This window comes from Mustelus asterias, chromosome 20 (genome assembly GCF_964213995.1).
Source record: "Mustelus asterias chromosome 20, sMusAst1.hap1.1, whole genome shotgun sequence".
NCBI lineage: Eukaryota > Metazoa > Chordata > Chondrichthyes > Carcharhiniformes > Triakidae > Mustelus > Mustelus asterias.
In genome coordinates this window covers 42451894-42460895 of record NC_135820.1, presented here as the reverse complement: position 1 = coordinate 42460895, position 9002 = coordinate 42451894, and positions in this window count along the sequence as shown.

Here is a 9002-nt window from a genome sequence, read left to right as displayed (position 1 = left end):
TAATGGCAGAAAATTTACACCCCACCCCCAACACCGCCCCTACCCCCGGGACCAGGCTGGCAACAGGAGTGGGCTATAAAATTGGGTGGGATGGTGGATTAGATGTGTTTTTTTTTAATTCTTAAGTCAAAAACTTTACTCGGAATTTTTCAGATATTAAATAATTTACAGTGCACAAATGTTGGCTGACTCTGTGAACTTCTACTACAGAAAGAGAGAATATAATTGTTTGTTTTATATTTGCCAATAGTATTTTCTCATGGAAACACCAACTATCATGCCCACACACTCTCAGGCACTGGAACTACAATCTCAATGATTCAGACAAAACTAAACAACTGTAAAAACCATGACAACATGACTGAAATGAAATGCTATTCCTATAAACCCCTCAAAGGAGTGGCACAAGCAAATGGCCAAGAGGGAGTGGTGGGGGTGGAGGGGACACAGGATTAGGAGCTGTGTGGCCGGTCTGTCTTTGGGACAATTGATGCCCTTCATTGGTCAATTAAGAGCCAACTAAGGGCCTCTTCCCGCTGCAGTTGGTTAACCCTTGTAGCCTGGTTGCAGACTTGCGTGGAGCATTGGGTGTGGGGCGTATGTGGGGTATCCTCCTTGTTCTTGATTTGGGGTGGTGTGGGGTACCCTCCTTGTTCTTGCACTGACTGTCTCTGGTGAGGCTGCACCACTTACCGTCAGCCTCCTGCAATGCGGGGATTGACAGCAAGCCCAGTGGTGCCCACTTCCTGGTGGTGCTGCTGGGACTGGCGAGCTGCCAGTTTGGCCCGCAGCTCTTGGAGGTGGGGCATTCTCCTCGAGCGGGAGGAAAGCCACCACCTCAGGAATTAACCGCCTGGGCCACACAACCGGTGGGCAGGGCCATGACCCAAGTGTAAAATTCAGCCCCATGTCTTTTGCATTAGGAAAATGCGGTAATTGATCTGTGCAAAAATGTACTTGGGTTTTGCATGCTTACTTCTGCCAAAACGCATGTGCAAGCACTGCAACAATACAAACAGGAAGAAAAACAACCAATCCCAATTTTCAGGAGAACAAATGACTCACTAAGAAATCAAGAACAGACTTCATGTCTAAATAACTTATCCCTGTACCAGATTTATTGCTGTTCCTGTTGATAGAATGTCTTAGACAGACCAGAAAAAAGTAAAATTGGATCATAAGCCTCATCAGAAATGAGAATCCATGGGTCAGGATAATCCAAACTGTTCAGAACACTAATTGGCAACAACGGCTAACATTTGTATAACATCTTTCACTTGATAAAACAACCCAAGGCCCTCCACAATAAAACAACCCAAGGCCTTGTCAGATAAAACTGACACTAAGGCCGGGATTTTCCATTCCCAGTCGGAGTGGGTATATTTGGTGGCGCGACTGGAAAATGTCACCATATGGTCCCAGAGACATTTCCTGTCAGTGTGAATGCAGGACACGACCGTCGTTCCTCCGTCAATGGCGGGCCGCGTTTTCCGCTTCGAATGTCAGGAATGTCACAATAAATGTTCCTTCTAGAGGCCGAACGCAGGAATCATTCTCCCACATCAGCATGATCTCAGAATGGCACAATGTACAACTAAGTGAACCCTGAGGAGTACTCAGAGGCGGATGGACTTAACCTTGTGCAGCGCTCATGAATGGTATCTCAGAGCAGGATCCCTGCAGGGGAGAATTGAGGTGAGGGAACCTTGAGGCATGGGACTCTCTGCAGGGGAGATGGGAGTTGAAGGAACGCCGGGGCACAGGGATCTCTGCAGGGGAGATGGGAGTTGAAGGAACCCCGAGGCATGAGGATCTCTGCAGGGGAGATGGGAGGTGAGGGAACCCCGGGGCATGGGGATAACTGTAGGGGAGATGGGAATTGAGGGAACCCCGAGGCACGGAGATCTCTGTAGGGGAGATGGGAGGTGAGGGAACCCATGGTACGGGGGATCTCTGCAGAGGAGATGGGAAGTGAAGGGAATCTATGGAACCCATAATAATTGACTCTTCCACCCTGGGAAAAAGCTTCTGACTATCCACTCTGTCCATGCCCCTCATAATCTTGTAGACTTCTGTCAGGTCGCCCCTCAACCTCCGTCGTTTCAATGAGAACAAATCAAGTTTCTCTAACCTCTCTTCATAGCTAATGCCCTCCATACCAAGCAACATCCTGGTAAATCTTTTCTGTACCTTCTCCAAAGCTTCCATATCCTTCTGGTAGCGTGGCTACTAGAATTGAACACTATATTCCAAGTGCAGCCTAACTAAGGTTCTATAAAGTTGCAACATGACTTGCCAATTTTTAAACTCAACGCCCTGGCTGATGAAGGCAAGCATGCCATATGCTTTCTTGACTACCTTCTCCACCTGCTTTGCCACTTTCAGTGACCTATGTACACCCAGATCCCTCTGCCTATCAAAACTCTTAAGGGTTCTGTCATTTGTAAGATGTAATTCTGCCAAGGTGATGTTACACCCACTGACCAAATGTGGACCACACAGGTCCTTTCACACATCACTCACAGAAGAACAAGCATTGAGCTGCAAGTTGGTCCTTGCCCTAGTATTAATAAAGGTCCAGACACACAACTTGCAGGTAAATTTCTAGACCTGGCAGGGAGTGTTTTTTGCATCCTCGCTGGGAGGGCCGAGGATTAGGTTACCTGCTCATACAGGCTAAAACAGATATGGGGTCTACAATTGCAATGCCTCTCGGTCTGCATGGCGTTAGGGTGGTTAAAAACAGAGGCCTCAGAGACGGGCAAGCTCTGACCTATGGCCTTTACCAAGTTGGAGGTAATCTCCTTGATGCTGAATGACAGTGAAAGGAGGCTGTTTGACAGGTCAGCCAATGCCTCTGTATGCCACCCCAATGAAGTCCTGATGTGAGTCCAGTACATAGAGTTCATCTGTGGCCCTGCCCTCTGGTGAGCTGGCAAATGGACTAAACTTTATCTTTGACCTGGCTGCAATCTACCCATGACCGGTGACTCACCACATGCAGATCCCCACTTTCTGCAAGCTACTAGGTTCCATGTAGTGCGCTGGGCGCTGCGTCATATCAAGTGCTAGGTCCTCTTTATCAGTGGTGTGCTCTTGTTCTCTCTATTTCTCCTCGGGCTGCCTTGGCCGGGCATGTGGCAGTGTTTGGGTGACTGAAAGTGGAAATTCAGCCTGTCCACCATCTACAGGACACAGTCAGGAGCATGCCAGAATAATCTGCGTTGCCTGAATGAGTGCAGCGTCTAACCACACTGTGGGTGTACCTACACCACATGGCAGCAGTTTAAGAAGGCAGCTCACCACCACCTTCTCGAGGGCAATTAGGAATGGGCAACAAATGCTGAATAAAGAAGGGGAAGAGGGTTGGAGTGGAAAGCAAGAGGTACACGGTCACACCATCTGCAGCTTCCACATCATGCCTAGTGGCAGGATGAAGTTGAGCTGGAAGTTGAGAAGGGTCAAAAGACAGGAACAAATTGGGCAAAAGGGCAAGGAAGTCCTAACCAGTGGCCTAGCGAATACTTAACTCTCAACCAACATCATGTAAACAGATGGTCTGATAACTAGCACATTGCTGTTGCTGAGGGTATATTTGCTGTTATAGAAAGTCATAGAGGTTTACAGCATGGAAACAGACCCTTCGGCCCAACTTGTCCATGCCGCCCTTATTTTTTTGTTTAAAACCCCAAAGCTAATCCCACTTACCCGCATTTGGCCCATATCTAAACCCATCGTACCCATGTAATTATCTAAATGCTTTATGAAAGATAAAATTGTACCTGCCTCTACTACTACCTCTGGCAGCTTGTTCCAGATACTCACCACCCTCTGTGTGAAAAAATTGCCCCTCTGGACACTTTGGTATCTCTCCTCTCTCACCTTAAACCTATGCCCTCTAGTTTTAGGCTCCCCTACCTTTGGGAAAAGATATTGACTATCTACCTTGTCTATGCCCCTCATTATTTTATAGACCTTGATAAAGTAACCCCTCAGCCTCCTAAGCTCCAGAGAAAAAAGTCCCAGTCTATTCAGCCTCTCCTTATAACTCAATCCATCAAGTCCCGGTAGCATCCTAGTAAATCTTTTCTGCACTCTTTCTAGCTTAATAATATCGTTTCTATAATAGGGTGACCAGAATTGCACACAATATTCCAAGTATGGCCTTACCAATGTCTTGTACAACTTCAACAAGACATACCAACTCCTGTATTCAATGTTCTGACCGATGAAACCAAACATGCCGAATGCCTTCTTCACCATTCTGTCCACCTGTGACTCCACTTTCAAGGAGCTATGAACATGTACCCCTAGATCTCTTTGTTCTGTAACTCTCCCCAACGCCCTACCATTAACTGAGTAAGTCCTTCCCTGGTTCAATCTACCAAAATGCATTACCTCGCATTTGTCTAAATTAAACTCCATCTGCCATTCGTCAGCTCACTGGCCCAATTGATCAAGATCCCGCTGCAATTGGAGATAACCTTCTTCACTGTCCACCATGCCACCAATCTTGGTGTCATCTGCAAACTTACTAACCATGGCCCCTATACTCTCATCCAAATCATTAATATAAATGACAAATAACAGTGGGCCCAGCACTGATCCCTGAGGCACACCGCTGGTCACAGGTCTCCAGTTTGAAAAACAACTCTCTACAAGCACCCTCTAGCTTCTGTCAAAAAGCCAATTTTGTATCCATTTAGATACCTCACCCTGGATCCTGTGAGATTTAACCTAATGCAACAACCTACCATGCGGTACCTTGTCAAAAGCCTTGCTAAAGTTCATGTAGATAACATCAACTGCACTGCCCTCATCTACCTTCTTGGTTATCCCTTCAAAAAACTTTGTGAGACATGATTTTCCACTCACAAAGCCATGCTGACTGTCCCGAATCAGTCCTTGCATCTCTAAATGCCTGTAGATCCTGTCTCTCAAAATACCTTCCAACAATTTACCCACCACAGATGTGAGGCGAACTGGCCTGTAGTTCCCAGGCTTTTCCCTGCAGCCCTTTTTAAACAAAGGCACAACATTTGCCATCTCCAATCTTCAGGCACCTCACCTGTGACTATCAATGATTGATGCGCGTTATCAAACACGAGGCTAGATGCTCGGGAAATAAAGGCTTTTATTTACTGTAATGAAGCAGCCAATAATTATATACACGATCCCAGACTGAGGGGTCCCAGCCAGAGCAGGGACCTTTATACCTCTCCCAGGAGGCGGAGCCCGACTGGGATGTACCACAACACTACACTACAAAGGTGTAACAACCCCACCCTAACCCCAACAGCAACAAGTAGCACAACCCAACAGTAACATATGTACATCCTTGTAGTACTGGCCAGACCCTGGCTCAGTACTATCCAGTGGGAACCAACGATGGTTCACCACAATGATTCAAATATCTCGGCTAGGGGACCCGTAATTTCCTCCCTAGCCTCCCACAACGTCCTGGGATATATCTCATCTGGTCCCGCAGATTTATCTACCTTGATGCGCTTTAAGACTTCCAGCACCTCCTCTCTGTAATATGTACACTCCTCAAGACATCAATATTTAATTCCCCAAGTTCCCTAACACCCATGCTTTTCTCAGCAGTAAATACTGATGAGAAATATTCATTTAGGATCACACCCATCTCTTGTGGATCTGCACAGAGATTACCTTGTTGATCCTTAAGAGGGCCTACTCGCTCCCTTGTTACTCTTTTGCCCTTTATGTATTTGTAGAAGCTCTTTGGATTCTCCTTTGCCTTATCTGCCAAAACAATCTCGCATCCCCTTTTTGCCCTCCTGATTTCTCTCTTAACTCTACTCCTACACCCTCTATACTCTTCAAGGGATCCACTTGATCCCAGCTGCCTATGCACGTTATGTGCCTCCTTCTTCTTCTTGGCCAGAGCTTCAATATCCCGAGTCATCCAGGGTTCCCGACTACTGCCAGCCTTGCCCTTCACTCTAAGAGGAATGTGTTTACCCTGAACTCTGGTTAACACACTTTTGAAAGCATGCCACTTACCAGACGTCCCTTTTCCTTCCCACAGACTCCCCCAGTTAACTTTTGAAAGTTACTGCCTGATACCATCAAAATTGGCCTTGCCCCAATTTAGAATTTTAACTTTTGGGACAGACCTATCATTCCCCATAGCTATCTTAAAACTAACAGAATTATGGTCACTGGTCCCAAAGTGATCCCTCACTAACACTTCTGTTACCTGCCCTTCTTTATTTCCCAAGAGGAGGTCAAGTTTTGCCCCCTCTCTAGTCAGGCCATCCACATACTGAATAAGAAATTCCTCCTGAATACACAACAAATTTCTCTCCATCCAACCCTCTAATACTATGGCTGTCCCAGTCAATGTTGGGAAAATTAAAATCTCCGACTATTACCACCCTATTTTTCTTGGAGCTATCTGTAATCTCCATACATATTTGCTCCTCAATTTCCCGCTGACTATTTGGGGGCCTATAGTACAACCCTATCAAAGTGATTTCCCCCTTCTTATTTCTCAGTTCTACCCATATAGACTCAGTGGCCGAACCCTCGGATATATCCCCTCTCAGTACGGCCGTGATGCTTTCCCTAATCAAAAGTGCAACTCCCCCTCCTCTCTTACCTCCTGTTCTATCTTTCCTATAGCATTTATGCCCTGGAACATTGAGCTGCCAGTCCTGTCTCTCCCTTAGCCATGTTTCAGTAATTGCTATAATATCCCAGTCCCACGTACCCATCAATGCCCTGAGTTCATCTGCCTTGCCCGTCAGGCCTCTTGCATTGAAATAAATGCAGTTTAATCTGGACTTCCCTTGCTCTTTGTCTTGCTTCTGTCTGATCTGTCTGGTACTAGGATTACTGACACTGCCTTTACTAATTAATGTGCTCTCTTCAACTTCCGTGCTGTCCTCAAACTTCTCTTCTGTCTCTCTACTGCTTTGGATCCCACCCCCCTGCCAAACTAGTTTAAATCCTCCCGAGTGGCTCTAGCAAATCTCCCCGCCAGGATGTTAGTCCCCCTCCAGTTCAAATGTAACCCATCCCTCTTGAACAGATCAGCCCTTCCCCAGAAAAGATCCCAATGATCCAAAAATCTAAATCCCTGCCCCCTGCACCAGCTCTCAAGCCAGGCATTCATCTGCCTAATCCTCCTATTCCTACTCTCACTAGCACTTGGTACCAGCAGTAGTCCTGAAATTACTACCTTCGAGGTAAAGATGAGACGTGAAGGCTCAGTTAGGGCGCTTGAGAGTTACAAGTTAGCCAGGAGGGACCTAAAGAGAGAGCTAAGCGGAGCCAGGAGGGGACATGAGAAGTCTTTGGCAGGTAGGATCAAGGAAAACCCTAAAGCTTTCTATCGGTATGTCAGGAATAAAAGAATGACTAGGGTAAGATTAGGGCCAGTCAAGGACAGTAGTGGGAAGTTGTGCGTGGAGTCTAAAGAGATAGAAGAGGCGCTAAATGAATATGTTTCGTCAGTATTCACGCAGGAAAAAGACAATGTTGTCAAGGAGAATACTGAGATACAGGCTATTGGACTAGACGGGATTGAGGTTAATAAGGAGGAGGTGTTAGCAATTCTGGAAAGTGTGAAAATAGATAAGTCCCCTGGGCCGGATGGGATTTATCCTAGGATTCTCTGGGAGGCTAGGGAGGAGATTGCAGAGCCTTTGGCTTTGATCTTTATGTTGTCATTGTCTACAGGAATAGTGCCAGAGACTGGAAGATAGCAAATGTCCCCTTGTTCAAGAAGGAGAGTAGAGACAACCCTGGTAATTATAGACCAGTGAGCCTTACTTCTGTTGTGGGCAAGGTTTTGGAAAGAATTATAAGAGATAGGATTTATAATCATCTAGAAAGGAATAATTTGATTAGGGATAGTCAACACGGTTTTGTGAAGGGTAGGTCGTGCCTCACAAACCTTATTGAGTTCTTTGAGAAGGTGACCAAAAAGGTGGATGAGGGTAAAGCAGTTGATGTAGTGTATATGTATTTCAGTAAAGCGTTTGATAAGGTTCCCCACGGTAAGCTATTGCAGAAAATACGGACGCATGGGATTGAGGGTGATTTAGCGGTTTGGATCAGGAATTGGCTAGTTGTAAGAAGATAGAGGGTGGTGGTTGATGGGAAATGTTCATCCTGGAGTTCACTTACTAGTGGTGTACCGCAAGGATCTGCTTTGGGGCCACTGCTGTTTGTCATTTTTATAAATGACCTGGATGAGGACGTAGAAGGATGGGTTAGTAAATTTGCGGATGACACGAAAGTCGGTGGAGTTGTGGACTGTGCGGAAGGTTGCAGGTTACAAAGGGACATAGATAAGCTGCAGAGCTGGGCTGAGAAGTGGCAAATGGAGTTCAATGTGGAAAAGTGTGAGGTGATTCACTTTGGAAGGAATAACAGGATTACAGAGTACTGGGCTAATGGTAAGATACTTGGTAGTGTGAATGAAGAGAGAGATCTCGGTTTCCTGTGCATAGATCCCTGAAAGTTGGCACCCAGCTTGATAGGGTTGTTAAGAAGGCGTACGGAGTGTTAGCTTTTATTGGTAGAGGGATTGAGTTTCGGAGCCAGGAGGTCATGTTGCAGCTGTACAAAACTCTGGTGTGGCCGCACTTGGAGTATTGCGTACAGTTCTGGTCGCCGCATTATAGGAAGGATGTGGAAGCATTGGAAAGGGTGCAGAGGAGATTTACTAGGATGTTGCCTGGTATGGTGGGAAGGTCTTATGAGGAAAGGCTGAGGGACTTGAGGTTGTTTTCGTTAGAGAGAAGAATGTTAAGAGGTGACTTAATAGAGGCATACAAGATGATCAGAGCATTGGATAGGGTGGATAGTGAGAGCCTTTTTCCTCGGATGGTGATAGCTAGCATGAGGGGACATAGCTTTAAATTGACGGGTGATAGATATAGGACAGATGTCAGAGGTATGTTCTTCACTCAGAGAGTAGTAAGGGCGTGGAATGCCCTGCCTGCAGCAGTAGTGGACTCGCCAACATT